Here is a 10311-nt window from a genome sequence, read left to right on the forward strand (position 1 = left end):
ATCAATGAAATGAAGTGTTTCAAGACCGACCCTAATTTCAAGACCGACCCTAATGGAATTGACTTAAATTGATCTGACCCCATCAGAACGGAACGAAACTTATTTGATTGATACATGGATACATGGACCTACCAATTCGACATAGATCCACCGGATTTCACATGTGATAAAGAGATTCTGTTTGTTCCCCGAACCCAAATTTTAGAAGAAAAAAAAAAAAAAAAAAATTGATAACTTGTTAATCTTAATCCCCGTTCCCAGATTTTCGGATTTCTCATTTGTGAATTTCCCAGCTTAGGGCGATATAGGAATAGTCCGATCTCATCTTACCAAGGAGTGGATAAATGAATGAAAGTTAAGTGGAAGAAATGAAGAAAAAATCTTCTTTTATGTCGGACCAATCACTTCCCAAAAGAGTCCTCTACTTTCGTCTTTCGGCCTATTTTTATTTTTATTATTATTTATAGCAATTTCTATAATAGATTTCGATTTTAGACTAGAATGGCGATTAGAATGAGCGATTGATGGACGAATCAAAAAAAGCTATTGGTATGGGATCAGAAAAGGTGGAAAGATCCTTTACTTTAGAGTTAGTCATCCCATTCCATTATATTGACAATTTCAAAAAACTGTTCATACTAAGTATGATGGCAGTCGGGCAAATATGCCCCCATCGTCTAGCGGTTCAGGACATCTCTCTTTCAAGGAGGCAGCGGGGATTCGACTTCCCCTGGGGGTAGGGTACTACGAAAGGAAGTTGATCGTGGATTATAAATAAGCCTAGACTTTATTCTTCCTGGGTCGATGCCCGAGCGGTTAATGGGGACGGACTGTAAATTCGTTGGCAATATGTCTACGCTGGTTCAAATCCAGCTCGGCCCAATAATTCGCTGATCCAACAGGAAATGATATAACCCCCTTTGTTTTCCAGAAATGCCAGATACGAAAGACTCAAGAATCAAAAGAGTCCAATTCTCCGATAGATCCCTACCGCTATTTATTTATTTTGTTTGCTCCATTTATTTGTTCCCATAAATTCTGATCTTGCTAATAATGATCTAGATTCATATCAGGATCATGAAATCGAAAGCATAAAGTCTAATGAAAAGAATAAAGTAACGCAAAAAAAGACTCTTTTTTTTTGGGACATTGAAAAACGAATTATCAATTGATTTGGCAATAACGAAAGGAATCCGTGCCGCTCTCACTAAAGTGTATATCCGTGTGTATATCAATATCTCACTCACGTCTCGGTTCCAACACGTCGATATTTATCTAAATATAAATGAAATTGTTTGAATGAAATCATAAAAATAGGTATTCGGTACATTTTACCGCCCCGGGATTGTAGTTCAATTGGTCAGAGCACCGCCCTGTCAAGGCGGAAGCTGCGGGTTCGAGCCCCGTCAGTCCCGACGGATCCAAATCCAATAAAAAAAACAATCAATATATCTCGCCGTTTCTGTTAAACTGGGGCAAAATAAAATGGTAGAATTTCATGCCTACTGCTCTCCTTTGCTCTTTTTTCTTTTTCATTTCGATTTCTCATCAACTAGTACCGATTGATGAGAAAGAGACATGTGCGAATTGCTACAATTATTGGTAGCATCATATTCAGGATTCCAAGAGCTACCGTAGGGGGTCTGGTTTTTTTGACTGTCCCCCATCTGTGTATGGAATGGAATCGAGTACCATATCGTTCCCGGGAGCGTATACACAACTGAATTTAAGATCGTTACTTTGATAGAATACTTTTAAGATTAAGATTCAAAGTATCTTCTTTTCTGGTTTCTAGTTTGGCTAACTTAAATTACTAGTTTGAATTTGAAAGAATTTATCTCATTCAAATTTCACGCCGAACTTTTGAGGGATACGTTCTAGTACTAATCCAAGGGAGGGGGGATGATATTCTTAATAAAATAAAGATCAAGCAAGGCGCCAACCCCTCCCGAAGAGGGAATGAATAATCTTTTTTAAGCGTATTGCCAAAGAAGAAGAAACTCTAAATAAATCTAAATAAAATAGTCAATTTTATGAAATATTCGATTCTTTTATACTGGGACTCGTCTTTATCACACTTCTTTTTCGTTTTTTTTTTTAATGATATAATTTTCTTGAAAAAAAGAAAATGAAAAGGGGTTTAGAACTTAACCCCTTCCCTTTTTCTTTTTCTATTTCGTTTCGATTGTTTGTTTGGTTTTTTTCTAAACCCTTTGTAAACAAGGAAAGTGTAAAGCGGTTAGGGGGTTGTACAAGTAAGGCGGTCGATTATAGAAAAGACAGACTGGAAAAGACTGGTAAATAAAAAAAGTATTAGTATTAAAAAAGTATTAGTATTAAAGTAAAGGAATTCTTTTGATTGAATCAGGAATCAAAGTTTGTATTTGGTGTGTGGATAAAAGAGCTGCCTATGTTATACTATTGAATTCTCGACGATGAATCGACTTGACAGTCAAATATTGTTATTCATGATATTGATCCCATTCGCTATCATCGAAATGTAATTCATCCCATTGAATTTACAAGCGAAAGGGTTATCATCTCTATGGGATTAAATCCCGAGTTATTGCGAAGTAAAAAAAAACCAAACGATGAGACTATGGAAGTAAATATTCTCGCATTTATTGCTACTACACTGTTCGTTCTAGTTCCTACTGCGTTTTTGCTTATAATATACGTAAAAACGGTCAGTCAAAGTGATTAATTTGAACGAAACTTGACTTCTTAGTTCTTATCAAGGATTTAAGAAACAAATTTCAATTTCATGTCTTAGTCTTAAATGAAACCAACGGACTAGAATCAGCAGTAGCCTATGAGATTCGATAGTATGGTAGAAAGATTCATATATGAATCTTTCTACCATACTATCTATTTTTATTTTTTTTATGTATAAAGATAGAAACTGAATAGAGATCAATCTACAATATGGATATGGATCCTTATACATGTTAATAGATACATAGTATCTCAATTCTATTTCTTTGCTTCGTCTATTTGTATTTTCTTTTTGTTCATTCCAATCAATCTGAAATAATCGAAAGGCTGCTCTTACGATTTTCAAATTTATTTATTTCAGATTATTTTCAATATGAATCTCGGTATCCATTAAAAATAAAAAAAAGAATCAAATCGATGAAAGAAAAACAAATTTGGGCATATATTACTAAAAGAAAATCAAGTTAATAAAAGAAAATGAAATAGGAAAGAAATAAAGTAATCGTTTTTTTAGCATTCCGAAGAAGTCGTTGATTGAGCGGTTGACAGATGATCCAAGGAGTTCTATTCTATAACTTCTTCCGATTTCAAAAAGGGGTACCCCGGCGATTGTCAACCCTGGAGCCATGATATGAAACGGGTCAATAAAGCATAGCAGAAAGCAAATTTCTAAAATACTCAAATAATAAAAAATAATAAAATCGGTGGTAAGTGCGAAATATGTGACTTGACCAAAGCACAATCTTATTATTATTAACTATTCAAATTAAATCGTGAACCCTTTCTTTTCTCTTTGAACAGTCCAATAAAAAAAAGGGGGGTCCGGTTTTCCGCGTTCTTCCCCATTGTCCATAGAGAACTCTGGCAAGGGCCGGTTCAGAAAAACCAAATAGAAAATCTAGGAAGACTTCGGTTGGAATAAAATTCCTATGATCTGTATCCCCCTTCCTTTCAAAATAGAAATAGGGGAATTTTGGAAATATCGGTTTGATTTGGATTCTGAAAGAGCATTATTCATATATATTATGAATTGTATTCTATTCATAATAGAATCGAATACAATTACCTCGCCAGAATCCAAGCCAATAGAATTCCGAAATGAAGGTATTTTGATTAATTCAATTTCGAAATTCTAAATGGAATTTAATTACTGAATTTAATTATTATATTAATTATTAAATAATTAATATAATTAAAAAGGCTTTGCAGAACGATCTATAAAAAAAGTGATACAGTTTGATTCCCCAACTCAATTAGTAGTATCTCTAGAGTCCACTTCTTCCCCATACTACGAGCGAAAGGGAAAATGTAAAGACTACCATTAAAGCAGCCCAAGCGAGACTTACTATATCCATGTGAATTATGTCCCCTATCTCTATGAATATGAAGAATTTATTCTATTATTGTTTCCTAATAATAGTGGAATCACTGGCGCAGAGTCAAAAAGGGATTCTGGCCCAACGCCCTTGATGAAAGACTCCACTAAATATGAAACGCTCCAATAAATCCACTTAGAACAAGTTCGTATATGATTTCTAGTAGAATCCGGAAAAATGAAACAAAATACACAGTCGCACTTTTCTTTGGAAGTATCAAAGGGAGTGTTACCTAATCTGTAGTAATAATAAGAACTCCTCGTTTTTTTTGTTGCCCTTTATTATCATTAAGTAAAAGCCAATTATCCGTCCAATCGAATATTGATTGAATGCCCGTGCATTCAGAGACTCTTATGAGTCTGTATACTGCATACAAAGTATCTCCCGCCCCTTCCATAACGATTAATTCGATTCTCCCTCGGGCTTTTCAATCTAATTCAAGACCCGGTCAGTAGACCCTGCATTAGCAATTAGCAGTGGAAATAAATCGGTAACTCTTGATTTGATATGAAAGCGCTTCTACTACTATAATCTTTCCGTGAATCCTAAATGCAAGGATTAACAGCACTTTAAGTTTAAGGAACAGAAAAAAAAAGAACAGAAACCCCAGCTATTTCGAATCACGAAAATGTCAAGAGTCGCGTACTTTGCTGGAAAAGATTCGGCGAGTTAGACCAGCCAAGCAGAATAAGGGATTGCGAGTCTTATCGTTTGTTGATCAGGCGACACCCAGATTTGAACTGGGGAAAAAGGATTTGCAGTCCCCCGCCTTACCGCTCGGCCATGCCGCCAAAACGATACAAAATAGATGAAAAAATTCCCCCTTTGCTTGTTTTGTTTGGGGGGGGTACTCAATGTCTTTTCTTTTTTTGTGTACGTCCATATAAAATCTCGTTTTTCTTAATTCCTTGCCTAAAAAAAATATGTCCTTTTTTTGGATCGGCTCCGGTTCTTCAATTGATTTTATAGTATCTCACACAACATCTTAATCCCTCTCTTTTCTCTTTCTTTTTTTCTATTGAAAAATGAAAAAAGAAATGTGCATTTTCAGTCACAAAAGCCAAAATTAAGGACAAATTGGAACCATTAACTAGTGACTGTAAATTCGTGACCAACTCTTGGATTTAAATTTTAATTGTAAATTGTGTTTCCTAATGATAGAAGAAAATCAAAATTGATACCTACCTAATCAATATTGGTTTTTTCTATAAAAAAAGCCTTCTCCATTTCAATTATAACAGCAATTATGAGTATATGTAAACCCCAAACATAAATCGTTTCGCGGCTAGCTTATTGGTTATCTTATCTGTGTCTGATGCCTCTCTATAGGGAATTTGCCGAAAATTGTCGTACTGCAATTTAGATTGAAGAGAAAATCGAAATTTTGATAGAGCACGACATGCGCTGTCCCGAAGCGAACTATGCAATAAAGGGGGGCGATGTATATATAGATAGCTATATCGGCACGGGTTTACTAAATACAAGCCGTCTTACGCACTTCAATCCTATTCTAAAAATTCGACTAAAAAAATAAAAAGGGGGTTCTTCGCAAATCATTTTTTGAACAGTGGAATCCACGAAAAAGGTAAGTGCTAAAAAAATGAGCTTTACGCTGGTATATTGTGTCTGATTCTTATGTCTTTATCTTAGCGAATAGATCAAATCACGACGTTTATTTTTCTGGTATCCTAACGGATTGGAATATCATAATAATGGTATAAATTGAATTATTTTTTTGATTCTATACAAAACTCCGTAAGTCTAAGTGGAATTTATCGCTTCCTTTCCATTTGGATCTGTCTCTTAGAAATTCCAATTTTATTAAGTATAAAATCATCCTTTTTCCCCCGTTCATACGTATTTCATACATTCCATCTATATGGAGTTGGGTAAAATTTCATGCGATTCAGTAAACAGAATCTAAATTCCAGCATTCTGCATCGAATCATATGAATCGATGCAGAATGAGAAACGAATGGGATTTTTTGATAAATGGGAAATTCAAAATGCTCGGAGATGGAAATGCAGGAATGTCTACAATACCTGGGTTGAATCAGATACAATTTGAAGGATTTTGTAGGTTCATTGATCAGGGCTTAACAGAAGAGCTTTATAAGTTTCCAAAAATTGAAGATACAGATCAAGAAATTGAATTTCAATTATTTGTGGAAACATATCAATTGGTAGAACCCTTGCTAAAAGAAAGAGATGCTGTATATGAATCATTCACGTATTCTTCTGAATTATATGTATCCGCAGGATTAATTTGGAAAAGCCGAGGGGACATGCAGGAACAAACTATTTTTATTGGAAACATTCCTCTAATGAATTCTTTGGGAACTTCTATAGTAAACGGAATATACAGAATTGTCATCAATCAAATATTGCAAAGTCCCGGTATCTATTATCGGTCAGAATTGGGCCATAACGGAATTTCGGTCTATACAGGCACCATAATATCTGATTGGGGGGGAAGATTCGAATTAGAGATTGATAGAAAAGCAAGGATATGGGCTCGTGTGAGTAGGAAACAGAAAGTATCTATTCTAGTTCTATCAGCAGCTATGGGTTCGAATCTACGAGAAATTCTAGAGAATATTTGCTACCCTGAAATTTTCTTGTCTTTCCTGACGAATAAGGAGAAAAAAAAATTGGATCAAAAGAAAATGCCATTTTGGAGTTTTATCAACAATTTGCTTGTGTAGGCGGAGATCCGGTATTTTCGGAATCCTTATGTAAGGAATTACAAAAGAAATTTTTTCACCAAAGATGTGAATTAGGAAAGATTGGTAGACGAAATATGAACCAGAGACTGAATCTGAATATACCTCAGAACAATACATTTTTGTTACCACGAGATGTATTGGCAGCTGTCGATCATTTGATTGGACTGAAATTTGGAATGGGTACACTTGACGATATGAATCATTTGAAAAATAAACGTATTCGGTCTGTCGCGAATCTTTTACAAGATCAATTCGGATTGGCCCTGGTTCGGTTAGAAAATGTGATTAGAGGAACTATATGTGGAGCAATTAGGCATAAATTGATGCCAACTCCTCAAAATTTGGTAACTTCAACTCCCTTAACAACCACTTATGATTCTTTTTTCGGATTACATCCATTATCTCAAGTTTTGGATCGAACTAACCCATTGACACAAATAGTTCATGGGAGAAAATTGAGTTATTTGGGCCCCGGAGGATTGACAGGGCGAACTGCGAGTTTTCGGGTACGAGATATCCATCCTAGTCACTATGGCCGCATTTGTCCAATTGACACGTCCGAAGGAATCAATGTTGGACTTATTGGATCCTTAGCAATTCATGCGAGAATTGGTTATTGGGGGTCTCTAGAAAGCCCGTTTTATGAAATCTTTGAAAAATCAAAAAAAGTACGGATGCTTTATTTATCACCAAGTAGAGATGAATACTATATGGTAGCGGCAGGAAATTCTTTGGCACTGAATCAGGGTAGTCCGGAAGAACAGGTTGTTCCGACTCGATACCGTCAAGAGTTCCTGACTATTGCGTGGGAACAGGTTCATCTTCGAAGTATTTTTCCCTTCCAATATTTTTCTATTGGGGCTTCCCTCATTCCTTTTATCGAGCATAATGATGCGAATCGGGCTTTAATGAGTTCTAATATGCAACGCCAAGCAGTTCCGCTCGTTCGGTCCGAGAAGTGCATTGTTGGAACTGGGTTGGAACCTCAAGTGGCTCTAGATTCAGGGGTTCCCGCTATAGCCGAACACGAGGGAAAGATCATTTATACCGATATTGACAAGATTGTTTTATCGGGAAACGGTAATACATATAGTATCCCATTAATTATGTATCAACGTTCAAACAAAAATACTTGTATGCATCAAAAACCCCAGGTTGGGCGGGGTAAATGCATTAAAAAGGGCCAAGTTTTAGCGGATGGTGCCGCTACAGTTGGCGGCGAACTCGCTTTAGGGAAAAACATATTAGTAGCTTATATGCCATGGGAAGGCTACAATTTTGAGGATGCGGTACTTATTAGCGAACGTCTGATATATAGAGATATTTATACTTCTTTTCACATACGGAAATACGAAATTCAGACTCATGTGACAAGTCAAGGTCCCGAAAGGATCACTAATGAAATACCACATCTAGAAGCCCGGTTACTCCGCAATTTAGACAAAAATGGAATTGTGATGCTGGGATCTTGGGTAGAGACCGGCGATATTTTAGTAGGTAAATTAACGCCTCAGGCGGCGAAAGAATCATCGTATGCTCCGGAAGATAGATTATTACGGGCCATACTTGGCATTCAGGTATCCACTTCAAAGGAAACTTGCCTAAAACTACCTATAGGTGGTAGGGGTCGCGTTATTGATGTGAGATGGGTCCAGAAAAAGGGGGGTTCTAGTTATAATCCAGAAACGATTTGTGTATATATTTCACAGAAACGTGAAATCAAAGTAGGTGATAAAGTAGCTGGAAGACATGGAAATAAGGGTATCGTTTCAAAAATTTTGCCTAGACAGGATATGCCTTATTTGCAAGATGGAAGGCCTGTTGATATGGTTTTCAACCCACTAGGAGTACCCTCGCGAATGAATGTAGGACAGATATTTGAATGCTCGCTCGGGTTAGCGGGGGGTCTGCTAAATCGACATTATCGAATAGCACCTTTTGATGAGAGATATGAACAAGAGGCTTCGAGAAAACTCGTGTTTTCTGAATTATATGAAGCCAGTAAGCAAACCGCGAATCCATGGGTATTTGAGCCGGAATACCCGGGAAAAAGCAGAATATTTGATGGACGAACGGGAGATCCTTTTGAAGAACCTGTTCTAATAGGAAAGCCTTATATCTTGAAATTAATTCATCAAGTTGATGATAAAGTACACGGACGTTCCAGTGGGCATTATGCACTTGTTACCCAACAACCCCTTAGAGGAAGGTCCAAACAAGGGGGACAACGGGTAGGAGAAATGGAGGTTTGGGCTCTAGAGGGCTTTGGTGTTGCTCATATTTTACAAGAGATGCTTACTTATAAATCTGATCATATTAGAGCGCGCCAAGAAGTACTTGGTACTACAATCATTGGAGAAACAATACCTAACCCGGAAGATGCTCCAGAATCTTTTCGATTGCTCGTTCGAGAACTACGATCTTTGGCTTTGGAACTGAATCATTTTGTTGTATCTGAGAAAAACTTCCAGATTAATAAGAAGGAAGCTTAATCGGAATGAATCAAAAATTTTCTTCTATGATTGATCGATATAAACATCAACAACTCCGAATTGGATCAGTTTCTCCTCAACAAATACGCGCTTGGGCCAATAAAATCCTACCTAATGGAGAGATAATTGGAGAAGTGACAAAACCCTATACTTTTCATTACAAAACCAATAAACCGGAAAAAGATGGATTATTTTGTGAAAGAATTTTTGGGCCTATTAAAAGTGGAATTTGTGCTTGTGGAAATTATCGAATAATCGGAGATGAAAAAGAAGACCCGCAATTTTGTGAACAATGTGGGGTTGAATTTGTTGATTCTCGGATACGAAGATATCAAATGGGATACATAAAACTGGGATGCCCAGTAACCCACGTGTGGTATTTGAAACGTCTTCCTAGTTATATCGCGAATCTTTTAGATAAACCTCTTAAAGAATTAGAAGGCCTAGTATATTGCGATGTGTGATTTGATCGAAATTTTGATTTTACAGATTCGAAATATGAAACTGTCATCCCAGGCAATCGAATTGGGATGCCCTGAACCTGACATGTCTCTTTGGAGGAGTCACATGAAGCTCAGACCGATGGGTGTATTCAATACTCCCCCCAAAAACGAAAAAGGGGAATTGGTCTATGGTCGATTCAGTAAAAAATAAATAAGAATTTCTAGTTGTACCTCGTGAAAAAAAAAATGAAATTCTGTTCCTCAAGTAAGCAAATATGTCATGGTTGGGGGAGTCTATACATCGCATATAGGCTTTAAGTATATCGTGGCATAACCGTCGAGGTGAAGCAGGACCTAAAAGATCGAAAGGAACGATACATAGACAAAAAAATCCCTTATGAATTCCAAGGCACTTCTTTCCTTTAATTTATTTAATTTAAGGTAAGGGGATTTGTCATTCGGGGGGAAGTAGACTACTCAAGAATTTCACATTTCAGTTTCGTAATTTATAATTGAATAAAGAATTTCGAAAATCTCAATAAAAGGAAAAGAAGAATGA

General features: G+C 36.5%; 3 non-coding genes across 3 annotated transcripts; 2 read left to right on the forward strand and 1 right to left on the reverse strand.

Moving 5' to 3' along the window:
• The first annotated feature begins 667 nt into the window (after nucleotides 1-667).
• On the forward strand, nucleotides 668-739 carry trnE(UUC). Its single transcript has one exon. It is a non-coding gene; the product is annotated as a tRNA-Glu (tRNA).
• A 602-nt stretch (nucleotides 740-1341) lies between these two features.
• On the forward strand, nucleotides 1342-1415 carry tRNA-Asp. Its single transcript has one exon. It is a non-coding gene; the product is annotated as a tRNA-Asp (tRNA).
• A 3396-nt stretch (nucleotides 1416-4811) lies between these two features.
• Nucleotides 4812-4882, reverse strand: trnC(GCA). The gene has a single exon. It is a non-coding gene; the product is annotated as a tRNA-Cys (tRNA).
• Nucleotides 4883-10311: the final 5429 nt, after the last annotated feature.

The sequence above is a fragment of the mitochondrial genome of Citrus sinensis (genome assembly GCF_022201045.2).
Source record: "Citrus sinensis mitochondrion, complete genome".
Taxonomy (NCBI): Eukaryota; Viridiplantae; Streptophyta; class Magnoliopsida; order Sapindales; family Rutaceae; genus Citrus; species Citrus sinensis.